The following is a 13,123-nucleotide window of genomic DNA, read 5'->3' on the forward strand; positions in this document are numbered from 1 at the left end:
CAGGGAAGGGCGGAGGGGGGGGGGCGGTCGGGCGCCGCGAGCCGCCCCGGCTCCGCCAACTCGCTGCCGGCTCCGTGCCGCCCGGGGGGGGGGGGGCCTGCCGGTGCCCTGCCCGGGGGGCGCAGCACCCCCAGGTGCCCCCGCTGCCACGGGGGAGCCGCGGCGGGGCGCGGGGCGAGGCGCCGGGGGCCGCTTTCCGTGCGCGGTCCTTGGCGGAGCCCCGCGGACCTCGCCTTTTGTTCCCGGTGCCGGGGAGGGAACGCGGGGGGGCTGGGGCTGCAAACCGGGGGGCTTCGCTCAGGAGCAACAGCCGAGATTTAAAACCGCTTAAACAGTAAAAATAAAGGCTCGTGAATTTACCGGGAGGCGCTTTTTTTTTTTTTTTTTTTCCTTTCTTTCTCTCCCCCCCCCCCCCCTTCCTTTTATTTTTTGAATTAGTTGTTCCTACCGCTCCTAAGGACAACTCTACCTGGCGTTCCCACGCGCGGCGGGGCCGGCCAGCGCCGGTAGCTTTGCAAGAAAAAGTTTGCTAACCGCTGCTATTCATCCTCAGTAAGTAATAAAATCCCCGAGACAGCGCACTGTAAACAGGAAGCGGCAACGCACGGCGCTCGCCTCGCCCCGGGACCCTCCTCGACATTTTTCACCGCTTCGCCCAAGTTGCTTCTTCCCTGGGCTTCTCTGGCGGGGGGCGAGATGGAGAGAGCCCGAGAAGCGAGAGGGAGGGGCGTGGGGCCAAGGGGGGGCTTCGCCGCGCTCCCCACCGCTCCGGCGGGGCGATTTCCGAAGTGTCGGGGCGCTCCCAGCTTGCAGAGCCCGCAGCCGGAGCGAGGCCGTCGCGGCGGGCCCTAAAACCGCCGCCCGGGCCATCGCCCCGCCAAGAAGCCCCGCTCGGCTGCCGGGCCCTCGGAGGGCTCCCCGCTTCCCCTTTGTGCTCTTCGGGGGGTGGCACTCGGAAAAATCGGGAGAGCGCTCCGGCACGGGAAACGTGCTTAGAGGAACCCTTCCGAGGTGCTTGTTAAAAGCACAGCTGGCCCTTGGTGGCTCCCCGTGCTGCAGGAGCACAAAGGGCTCCGGGGCATCGAGGCCGGCACGCTCGGGCCACCGGCGGTGGCCGTGCCCTCGGTCCGGCCGTGCAAAAAGCCACGGCCGCACAGTTGCAGGAGTTCGGCGGCCGAGGCCGGCACCGCAGCGCCGGGGAGAGGGGGAGAGAGTATTTAGCCGTGCACTTGCCAAACAGATTTTTGTGGCGTTTTCTTTTTCTTTTTTCCTCCTTTTTTTTTTTTTTTTTTATTATATATGCGGCCGGCATTGTTCTGGCTCGGGTTCTGCATTGTACGGCTCTTGAGTTGGTGCCAGGCGTCTCGCCGAGCCCGGGGATGCCACGCATTAAGCCTTCCGAACGCCTTATCGAAAGGACCTTCGCTGGCGGGGGGGCTGCGCATCTCCCTCCCGCTCGCCGGAGCGGAGCAGGGCTGCTAGTTGTTGCACGAGCCCTCGGGTGAGGAAAAGATACGGTCCTAAATTCCTCCCTCGCTGTTTTTCTTTCCCCCCCCCTTTTTTTTTTTTGTCTTTCCCAGTGACAAGTCAATTACTTGTTTAAATTCGGCTTGAACTCCCTGAAGCGAGCGCAGGCAGCGGAAGCAGGTCTTCCCTGGGAATAAACAAAAGCCGAAAAATGCAAAATCATTCCCAGGCGCTCCGAATCCCGGTTGCTGTTGGGGAGACGAGCACGGTTGGGTACAGGAGCCACAAAAAACGACCGAAAAAAAAATAACCTGCCGTCGACGCAAGGTTTGCAGGCTTTTTCTGCAGCCTGCTTTTTTTTCCCTCGCTCACGGGGCATTTTAGGAGAGCTCGCTCCGGGGGAGCGCACTTTCTGCCTTTAACTATTTCCCCGTGTCCGTCGGTAAGAAATGTTTTCCCTCACGTGCCTGCTAGCACAGGGCATTTCTTTTAGGAAATCTTCAAACAATAGCAAAAGTGGAAGCGTCACATAATAAAACGTGAACGCGAGCCAGCGCTCGATGATTTCCTTGGTGATGCGATGTACGAACGGAGAGCTTTCGGTTCGCTTTTTTCCCCTGAAAATGTTTTCGAAGGGAAGTTTCAGCAGAGGTCTAACGAGGTTGTACCAGAGGAACGCTTTGATTCCGTCGGAAGCAGGGAAACGAGACACGAGCCATTTTCTCCAAGCCCGGCTCCCCGTTACCCGGGCTGTGTGCGCAATGTTTTAGGACGTGCACGTTACCTGGGAGGGGATGGCTGCAGGATCGCTTTCCAAATCTGATTTTCCCAATTGCTTATTTCCAATTTCCTCTCCCGGAGGTTTTAATAAAGCATTATTTGGCCCTATACACACAATATATTTAAATGCGGGGGACTATAAAGAAGGAATTATTGCAAATGGAAATGAAACACAAAAGTGGCAAAATTTTCTTTTAATGGTATCTTAAGATCGCATCATCAGCTCCCACCCCGCGCATGTGTTAAATCATATAGGGAAACCTATAATTATTGTAATTGCTCTTTTTGCTTTATCCTAGCAAGCTTCAAACCATCTCTCCAACTAGTTGTTTTGAAATAGTTATTTGTCAAGTCATCAAATCACAAAAAGTAAATGCTAATGAGTTTTTCCTGTTTACATTCTGTCTGCTATTCTTATTATAAAGCTTTTCAACCCCATAAAGTTCCTAGATGAAGATGAATGCTCCGTGGTATCGTTCCTGCTAATGGGCCAGGCCAAATAGTGTAATAATTCCATGTGCCACGCTTAATAATGACAAGTGCGAACTTGCGAATGGCGTGAGCCTAGTGTCATCCTGGGAGCATTGCAGGAAAAGTTGTCTTTTTGAGCACGAGGAGAAAGAAATCTCTAAATCCAAATTAGAGACCTTTTGTGTTCGCCCCCCCCCCCCCCCCTCGCCCCGAATAAAGCTGCGGTAATTCAGCGCGGCGCGATATTTACGAGTCATCTTTGTTTGAAGGGGTGGTTCGCTGGAAGTAACCGGAGCGCTGACACCCGGATCATAAACAAACAAACAAATGTATCAAAATATTTATTGGCCAAAGTTACGAGGTACTTCCAAGCGGGTTCCTAAGCGCGGGGAGAGCTTTTGCCTCCGTCGGCGACCCGGGTAGGCGGCCGGGGCTTCGGGCTCCGCGGGCCGTGCGGGCGCGTGCGTGGAGGTGGCCGCGTGCGTGGCAGGACGGTCGCCGCTTTTCGGGGCCGCGGTTCGAGGCCAGGACGGCTGGAAGGCTGGCCCATTGTCTGGGGGGGTCGCGGCGAGGCCGCGCGTTTATCTCGTAAATCAAGAGGTTCTTGGAAGCTCCCTCCCGAGAACGAGGGAAAAGAAAAATTGTGCGAGTTACGAATCTGGGAGGTTTTGACCGGAGCGGTGCTTGTGCGCCTTACATCCAGGAGGAAGGGCAGGGGGACGGAGCAAGTTTGTTCGGAACCCGCGAGCCTGCAGAACCAAAACCAATTTAAAAGCGCCGATTTCAGGCTCATCAAACCCCACCGGGCAGCGCAGACTGGCTCTGACAGATCCCGTCGCTTTCTTCCCGTCGTACACGCTAGAAATTGAGGCGGCCTTACGGTGGCAAAGCTGGGCTTCTCGAAAACATTTCAGGAATTCCTGACGCTTAAAGCCCTTGCAGGATGTTAGGCTGGACCCGGGATTTAAATACGCTTTGCATGTGCCGGTCAGAAATGAACTGCACGTCCTCAGCTGTGCCAGTTTGGAAATGACTGTGGTCGGGTTTTTTTTTCTTTTTTTCTTTTTTTTTTCCAATTTATTTATTTATTTTCTAAAAAAGCAATTATAAATAGAACCTTATTCGGCTATTGATTGATGGGAGACACGGCGAATTACGGCCTGGTGTTGACATCCTCGAACAGTGTGTGTTCCGAGCTGCTTTTTTGTGGGCAGGGCTGGGGGGGTTAACAAAAGATCTAATAGCTGGTGCAGGCTTTAAATACCTTTCCGATTGATCTACAGGAAATTGTGCAGAAGAATTGTTTGTTTCCTGTTTCAGCATAAATCTGGTTTGCATTAAACTTGGTTTACTGTAAAATTGCCGTGGCACTTTAGAGACATGGGCTTTGCTTATTTCATACAGGGAATTTCTTTTGAAAAGGGAACGTTTCGGCCACTTTCTTTCTCATTTTATGACGGTGCATTGCTAGTGGAACTTGTTGTTGGTTTTTTTTTAACCAGCCCCTGAAGTTTTGCAGCCGACGTGGTGGCAGGAGAGGGGCACGAGCTGCCTGCTCCGGGCTGGCCTGCCTTCCTGCTGCTTTTTTTATTATTTTATAATTAAAAAAAAAAAAAAAAGGCGGGGGGTAAGGTTTGCGTGAAGCTGATCAGGTGAGAAGTTCCGCGCTCGTTTCTCGGGTCGCTGTCTGTGATGCACAGCCTCCAGCTCCCTTCCCTGCTGCACTGCCCGGGCACGGGGGAGCTGTTTTTTAACCGTTCGGCTATTTTTCCAGTCGGGCTTCTGCGAAACCGCTAAAAGCGAGTTTCAGATGCGCCTTTCACAAATCCAGCAGCACCGATGTGTAGTTCGGTGTGCCAGTGCCAGCACCCACTGACCAAATCGTGCTGCATGGCTGCTGCCAGGCACCTGGCGGGCAGTCGGGCGCTGCAGGGGACTGCCGGTGGCCACTCCGGCCCCGACGTTTTTATCTCAGCGGTTTATTGCAGCTGGGCTGGTCGGAAGGCAGGCTGCCACGGAGAGCTGAGGTCACGCCGTCAGAAGCGACCTCCCCGTTCCCTTGTGTGCTTCTTTCACGGTGCAAAAAGCTCGGGCTTATTAAAAAGTTTTATTTAAATCTCTTGGGATTTAACGGGGGGAACGCGTCCCCTCACCTGAGCAGGTATTTGGCAATACTGAGCATACGGCTTTCCTCCTGGCATTCAAAAATCCCAAAGCACGGATTTCACTGGGAAGTATTTCTGCCCCCAGCCTTAGGATAGGCCTCGTTTTGGGAAGCTTCCTAAATTCGTGCCTCTTCATTTGTAAGTTCCGTGCGCGTTACTTGGTTCTGGTTTTGGTTTCTGAGGAGGTATTGTCACGGCGTTACCTCCTGGAAGCCAAAGGGAGGTTTCAGGTCGGCTGCAGGAGGAGCAGAATCAGCCCTCGAGCCTTTGGGGTTTGTCCTCCCGTGCTGCTGCGTGTCCGCTCCTCTGGGGCAGAGCTCCACCGGCGACATCCCCTCAGCTTGTCCCAGAGCAGCCCGTGAAATCCAGCGTGCAGCATCTCAACCTGAAACCTGCCTGCCACAAATATCCTCCGGCTGCAGTTTGCAGCGTGCGCTTTGGTACCCAAGTTTCCAGTTCCTTCCCCTGCAAGGACCCGAGCTTTGCCTATAAAATTAATAACATTAAAAAAAAAAAAAAAAAGAAAGAAAAAGAAAAAAAAAAAACTTGCGGCGGAGGCAATTTCGTGCACCTGCAGGGCTTTATTAGGTGTCTGAACAGGAGTGGGGCTGGTGTGAGAACCCATGTGTGCGCGGGATCGAATTGTTCTTTAAAACGCCTGCAAAGCCTGTAATGAGAAGCACATGAGCTGCAGCACCGCGGCACCGGGGAGCCCGGCTCGGCTGCAGGCAGGGCACCGCTGCTGCTGCTGCTGCTGCTGCTGCGGCCGCGGGCGCAGAGGGGTCCCGGCAGCGCCGGCTCCGTCCCCCCGCGGGCAGCAGCGGGGACCCTGTGGCAGTCGGTGGCCACGACGCAAGCAAGCCTCGGGGCCGTGACAGCAGCTCCCTGCTCGCCCGGCGGCCCTCTCATTGCAGCTGGAGGAGTTTGTCGTGCAGCATCTGGCCGAGCCTTGCTCTGAGCCCTGCTGGATTGCTTTTTGCCCTGGAAATCCGTGCCCGGCGCGGTCCCTCCTCCCGGAAGACGCAGCCCGCAGCCTCACGGAAAGGGCCTCGTGCATCGTATGCAGCCAGCTGAAAGGGAAAAAGAAAAAAAAAAAAGAATAAAGCCGAATTGCTCAATGGCTTTCTGATGAATAAAACAAACCCAATCGATGTAACATGCATATTTAAACCCATTCAGCTAAGTGCTGACGTGATTAAAATAATCAGATGTATTACTTAAAAAATTAAAAAGGATAAGTTCTGCACCCCATTATTTTATTGACTTTTAAATAGAAATTGCCGAAATGTTTACATTCCTAATGGCATTATTAAGCTAAACTGACAAATCAGAGGGGAAAAAGTTGATTGCCCAGCATATTATTATTGCTGCACCTGTTATTACAGTGCAGCTCGCGGAGGAGCAGCTCGGGCTGGGGGCTGCTTCCTTGGGCTCTCGTTGTGAGCAGTGGAAGGGGCGCGCCGACGTATTTGCGGCGTAGTTTTTGCTTTGCAGAAGCTCACTCTTGCAGAAAAGGCGTTCGGAAATCTTACGCCATCGGAGAACCGATGCAAACACAGGGAGAAGTCGTGCGTTCTGGTACCTGCTGCCTGAGGTCCCCGCCAGCGGATGCAGTGGCAGGTAGACGTGGGGACGGACGCCCCTGTCCCGCGATGAGCACCAAGGGCCTCTTTTCCCAAGGGTTACGAGCAGCAGGGAACGTTACCGTAGGCACGAGTCCCGGCTAGGTAACGCTGAAGCCGCTTTAATGCAATTTTGCCGAGTGCTGCTCCCCGCAGATGCTCCTCGTGTGCCCGCTGCCATCGGCACCTCCCCGCCCCGGCGCCTCGTGGTTGCCCGTCCTCCGCCTCGGCTCCGTGCTCGCCGTCGTCGTGCTCCCGGCTTCTCCCAGTCTTTAATTGTCAGAAATGGGGAGAAGGAAATCTCGTGGCTCGGCTGCTCCGTTCCCATGCAGGATAGGTAGGGTTTAAGAGCCGAAGAAGGAGCGGTGAAGCTGGAGATGTCTTTTTAGTGGTGGTGGTTTGAGGTGCGGAGACGACTGCAGATTCGGAGTCGCAGAACGACTTGAATCCCCGTGCTTTCTGAACACCTGATACAGCCCGCATCTCTCTTACATCCCCTCCAGCTTCACAGCGAAACGTTTGCATAAATACATCCGCAGTTTCGCAGTGGCTGTCTGACTCGAGATTTTTCCGAATTAGCGCTATTCCCAGAATTTAAAAACCCCCTCCAGCTACGGGAGAGGGGGAGCACGACCAGCGAGCAGAACGTATTTCCTGCCGTTCACAACCTCGCTGCCGCAGCGGTGCCGGGGCCGCGCGTGGTGCCGGTGCCAGCCGTGCCAGGAGCGGAGCTGGCACAGGCAGCAGCGGGGACAGATCAGCCATCTTCGCACGGCGCCGCGTTTGCAGCACGTCCTTGCGCGCTCGAATGAGCGGTTTTGGAATGCGGACAGCTGCGAGGCTCCAAGTGATCCAGCTGCCGGGATGCAAAATTGATTTTTCTATTAACACCTGAAAGAGAGAGCCGGCTAGCGCTGCGAGCTTCAATGAGGCAAGGCACGGCAGCGTGGGGCGCCTGCCTGCCTGCAGCAATCCCCGGCAGCATCACACGGCCGGGGTCCGTGGGCCAACCGGGGACACCCTGCAGGAGACTGCCTCCCAGTGCCCCCCAGTGCCCCCCAGTGCCTCCCAGTGCCCCCCAGTGCCTCCCAGTGCCCCCCAGTGCCGGCAGCCGCCGCGGTTGGAGCTCAGCCGCTGGACACAGCGGTTCTTTCCCGCCGTCCCGGCCGGTGCGTGAAGGCTGGCTCTGGGATGAAGCTCACCGTCCCCGGTTTTTATCAGGAAAAATAACGACAACAAACGGCGCGCACGTTTTTGGTTCGGCTTCCTAAGCGAGCGCTTTACGAACCGCTCGCCATTTTTGAACTTGAACACACGTTGTTTGCGGCGCTTCGTTAGAATACAGCGCTTTGGTGCTAATCGGCTTCAAACGGGGAGTGCGTTGGGGGAATCTCAGTCCCTCCAGCTCCCAGCCCCTCGCCATGTCCAGCTCGGAGGCAGCTTTGTGTCTTCTTGCCCCGAGTACCGACAGCGGGAGGCTGCGGCCTGCAGCCCTCCTCCTGGCTAAAGAAGCAACGAGTCCCGCACCTCTTGTTTTTTATCATTGCTATTTTATTTTCCCCCCGGTCTGCCCCTTCTCGCCCCAGCAGCACGTGTCGGGGGGCCACTCGGCTCAGGAAGGCGCTGGGGGCTGTCGCCGTCCCGCAGCTCCAGGACCGTCAGGAGCTAGTGTTGAGGACGTTTTTACGGATGGCCATCTATCTCTCCAGCACGGAGAAGAGAGAAATATCCCAGCTCGCTCCCGGGGAGCGCCGTCCCCCCGCGAACGCGCCTGTGAGCGTGGTGCCAGCACACATCTGTCTCGTGGAGAGGGGCCGCTGGCTCTGCCAAAGCCAAGAGAGGGCACCTTGTAGGGGAAAATAGAATTACCCATGTAGAGACAGCCCCGTACTGATCACTGCTGGCAGAAGCCTGTTTCTGATAATCCCTCTCGCTGCCTGAGCCACACACACAGATCTGTGGAAGTCGGCATGCAAAATAAGTTCGGCTGCTCTGATTGCACGCAGAGATCTGCCAAAATCTTGAGGTCGCAGTTTGTACGTCTTCAAAAGCTCGAGACTGAGGTCTTTAATTTGGTATGCTATTAACTCATAGGATGGTAATTTGCTGTCGGTGTCTCAGTGCCTTATTTATAGCTTTACCCATTTTTCAGAGCAACTTTTACTGAGCTAGGAAAAAAAGAAGAGGAGAAGAAAGACCCAGTGGAGAAACTCCAGGCACATGAAACCACCCTCGCTGTGCCCCGTGGCTCCGTGTTCGACCCCAGGGGCGATCGCGGTGCTTGTAGGGCCGTGGGGCAGCAGTGGGGGCTCACGAGTAGGCCTCAGAGCCCTCGGAGCACTGCTAGGCCCTGGTGTGGGGTGCTTGGGCCCGATCGGGGAGCTGAATGCCATGGGGGGATGGTGGTGGCGGGGCTCCTGCCTCGGCCTGGGCCACCTGGACGGTCGGTGTGGCTACGGGCCCGCGCTCCGTGACACCGGGCCCGGCCTCACGGCCAGGCCACCCGCTGCGGTGCTGGGAGGTACCGGGTGCCTCTGTCGAGCTGTCGTGTACAGAAAAGGGAACTGTGGGGGGGTTTTTTGGTGGTTTTTTTTTGAATCTTCGTTAGCACCGAGCGGGATCTCGTCAGCACGCACACGCCTGCGGTGGCCTCACTGGAGGTGTTCGTGTGCTTCACTTGGCCTGCTAAAGCTCCTGCTGGAGGAGACCCCGGGGCTCTTACCTGCTAAAAAATAGCGTGACGTGTAAACACACACCTGCACGTGTGTGTGCGTGCTGTGTTTGCGACTATCAGCGTGAAGGTGGGAGCATTTTAAGGTTGGAAACCTTTACTTCGGTTCCTTTAGTGTTTACTTCAGAACCACTGTAAGGTTTCACGACTTGGTTTCCTCTGTGTCAGAGTGAAGTGACCCGCCACAAAAGCACCCAGTAACCTTGCACAGAGTTAGCTGGAGGTGGTAGGGTGCCGTAGGCCATTAAGGCAAGCCCCCACCACAGGGATGAGTAGCACCAGGTGCCCTAAAGCAGCGGGGATTTACCCCGCTCCTTGCCACATGGGCTGCCCGGGTGCAGCCTGCGCTGCCCTGAGGCCTGGTCCTGAGGAGGCTGTGCCCCTGCTGGCAGCAGGTCACCCTGACAGGGGCTGGAGGACCCCCGAGCCCTGCATTATTTTTACTTTTGCTAGCATACAAGGCATTCTAGTAGCAACGCAAAGCTAACTTTTTACAGACGGCGCACGAAAGAAATAGTTGAGTGACTTCTGTTCTTCCTGATAGCTCTAAGAAGGAGACACAGCAATGTTCGGCTTTATTTTTAAAACCCAATCTGGCAGCTGCAACGGTTGCAGACCCCCGGCTTTGCCCCCTTCTCTGCCCGTTTGCACCCCAAGTGAGGCTTTCAAGGTTCCTCCCAGTGCTGGCTGCAGCGGTGGAGATGTCCTTCAGGCTGATGACGCCCGTTTGCTAATAGGTAGGGAGTAATTGGCTTTCTGAACAGCTCCTTTCCACTCGCAGTAGAGACACGTTTTTTGAAATATTGCTGTGTCAGAGTACAAAGTCTGGTTCATAACCGTATTTACTTGGAGATACTGATTACTACGGCTAATGACTGCTTTATGAGAACAGGAATACCTTTGGCTTGGCCTGTGGCTCTCAACTAACAAGCTAATCTTTCAGTGCTACTGGCAGCCGTGCATTCAACTGCCTCTTGTAATTTTTAGTTCCTACAGTCATATTTGCATAAAGGCGTTGGTATTTTTTGAAATCGCGTTTTGTACCTATCTTGTTTATCAGCCCCGGCGAGTGCAGTCTTTTCAGACCCTCTTTTCTTGGTGAGACTGGGCATCGGGAGATAACAGTGTCGCAAAGTGGCAGATGCTTTATCCTTGAGCTCATGATGGTGTGCACAAACCATCATTTTTTCCTTGCAATAATTACGGTGCTAAGAGGCATTTTGTGTTGGGTGCTCGCTTTCAGCTTGCACCACGTTTGGTTCCTGTTATGCAAATACTGCTTTAAACTTAGAAATGCCAATTTGCATTAATATTTTGGTTTCATATAGCTAGCTATTGCATTGCAAAAACAAGTGCATTTTAATGAGCACTTGGCAGAATGTTAAAAAAAGATATGGTACTCATTAAATTCTATTATATGAAATGCAGTAGTTTGTTGCCAAAAATCATTAGGATAAAATATAATGCAAGTTAAGGCCGCAAGTGTAGCCCTCATCAAAGAGAGCTGCGACGCTGTGGAGCTGCAGAGCCGCCGTGCTGCTCGCTGCATCGTGCAAACTTCTCCGTGAGCGGGGAACAGGAATGCCGAGAACGTTTTGCCTTCCTTCAAACCTGCTCGACCATCCCGGTGCCATCTCCCAGCCTTCCCGTTCCAGACCTTGCTGCTCGAAGCAAGCTAACATTGGCATCTGTTTGCTCCCTCTGATTTATCTGATCCTGCAGACTTTTAAAAGACATAAACACCAAATTGAGCACCGATATTTCATTCCCTACTGCGTTCCCAGAGCCTAATTCTGCAGCAGACTTTTCATTAGGCGTAGGTTTCCTTCGGCGTGCTCCAACCAGAGTCGTGCATGAATAAAGGGCTTTGGCGTGGCGAGGACGGGCGCTCCCCATCGCACGTCGCCGCCCGCGTGGGACCCTGTCGCGGAGGCTTTTCTCGTAGCTAGTCCAAACCACGGCCGCGGCGTGTGCGCGTAGAGAAGTGCGCATCCCCAGAACGTGTCTGCGAGTAGTTCCACGGCGGCTCTCCCTCTCCCGGCCCCGCGGTGCCAAGCAGCTGCGAGCCGCTGGATTTTCCGCCTGTTCGCTCAGCGGGGACCCGCGCGACAGCCCGGGCGGCCCACGAGCCCGATCCCGCTGGCAGCCTGCTCCTCGCCGCGTGGGAACGCCGCCGTCTGTGGGACGGCTTCGCCCCGCGAGGGAAGAATGCTCGCTGGCAGAGCCAGCCCTCCTCCGACACTTCTTTTTAGTTTTTCTTTTTTTTTTTTTTTTTTTCTGCTCAAAAAAAATGTTGTTGGCATATTGATACTGGAAATGCTTCCAAGGCTGATACTCGAGAAGCTGCTTTTCCGCGAGCTGGCTGAAGGAGGACGAGGACAGGGTTAAAGGAATTCTTTTCTTCGTCACTCAGAAGTGATAGAGACTTTTCTTTGACTAATGTAGCTTAATTAGTGGTCAATTAAAACTGAACGTTGTTGAATTGAAGTTCTTTGATCAAAATCCTTGGCATGGTCTCCCTTTCTTTAACTAGCCACCATCTTGAATTCATTTGGAATCAGTAGTGTAAACAAGTTTAAAACTGGTTCTTTTATAAGAAGTCAGCAGGCTTGTATAGCTGTGGTTTCTTTCTTTGCCTTTTTTTTTTTTTTAACTTCTGTAGGCGGCAATTCAAAGCAGCGTTAAATGAAAACAGTGCTACACCCTGAAAAGTGCGTTTTTTTTAAAAAAAAAGAAAAAAAGGTTGCATTAATTAATCGGAACAGAGTGGTTCTTCCTTTTTCCAGTTCTTGCCGTAATCTGTATTTTCTCTCGAGTGAATAATCTCGTTATTATCCGAAATTTATCTCGTCCCGTAATTGGGCAGCGGTCGTTCAGAGCGTGTTCGGGGCCTTCGCGGCCGATGAGCAAGCGAAAACAAAATTGGCAGGGAGAGGAACACGCTTTTAAAAACTGCGCAGGCTCTGAAGTTTAATTAGAAAAGTGCAGCTCCAACTCCTGGTGATCTTGGACGGTCAGAACTTGATAGGAGATTTGGTGCATCGCTGGTAAATTTTAGTGAGGGGTTATTTTGGGAATTACGCGTCGGAGGGTTTCCGGCAAGTGAACGTGGCGTTCACCGTTCACGTGGTGCTGATAACGTGTCCCGTAAACTGTTTGGGGTTAAATTGTCGTTATTGGAAAACGGGGCGGGGGGGGGGGGTGTTTGTTCTTTGGGTATTTGTAACTTCCCAGCACTTGGGTGGGGTTTTCTCTCCGCTCTCAGGCAGGTTGTCCGTGCTACCTGGAGCCCTCGGCGCGAGTCCCAGCGCGCGGCGCCGCTCACGCCCGTGCTCCTCGCTTCTGCCGGCGGTGCCGGGGCTGTTTCGTGGGCCTCATTTGTGTGCACCGTTACGGTGGTTGCATATCCAGGCTGCGCACGAAGGGTTCCAGCCACGCGGAGCCGACCCAGGCGCAGGCACGAGTGCTTCATTTACATGCAGTCACGGGACTGGGGCAACCACGGCTCCGAGCGCGTTTGAAAACCAGACCCCGAGAGTACCCTTCGTCCAAAGTGCTTTTTAAACACGAGCCAACCAAACTTCTCCGGGACAGCTGCGCGCAGCTCACCGCAGCCTTCGAGCACTGCTCCTTTGCTCCTTTTGAATCCGCCCGTGCTCACGCGGCGGGGTCGGATCGAGCCCACCCAAACCTGCCTGGGAGCCTTCGGTGCTTCCTGCGGGCACCTCGTGCGGGAGCCTCGTGGGCTCCCGGGCGCTGCCGTGCTCGCCCCGTGCCAGTGCCCCTGGTCCCAGGAGGCTCAGCCTTGGGTGCAGCGCCTGGGGTCGGGCACGGGGTGGGCTTCGTAGCCCTCCCGATGTCTTCACCTCCCGTCTTCGGCCAGAACG

General features: G+C 54.4%; 1 protein-coding gene across 15 annotated transcripts in view; it reads left to right on the forward strand.

Moving 5' to 3' along the window:
* TCF4 (transcription factor 4) overlaps positions 1–13,123 on the forward strand; it is a 208,061-nt gene that overhangs the window by 147,046 nt on the left and 47,892 nt on the right. The gene's annotated exons all lie outside the window — the stretch shown is intronic.

The sequence above is a fragment of the Cygnus atratus genome, chromosome Z, assembly GCF_013377495.2.
Source record: "Cygnus atratus isolate AKBS03 ecotype Queensland, Australia chromosome Z, CAtr_DNAZoo_HiC_assembly, whole genome shotgun sequence".
NCBI classification, from domain to species: Eukaryota; Metazoa; Chordata; class Aves; order Anseriformes; family Anatidae; genus Cygnus; species Cygnus atratus.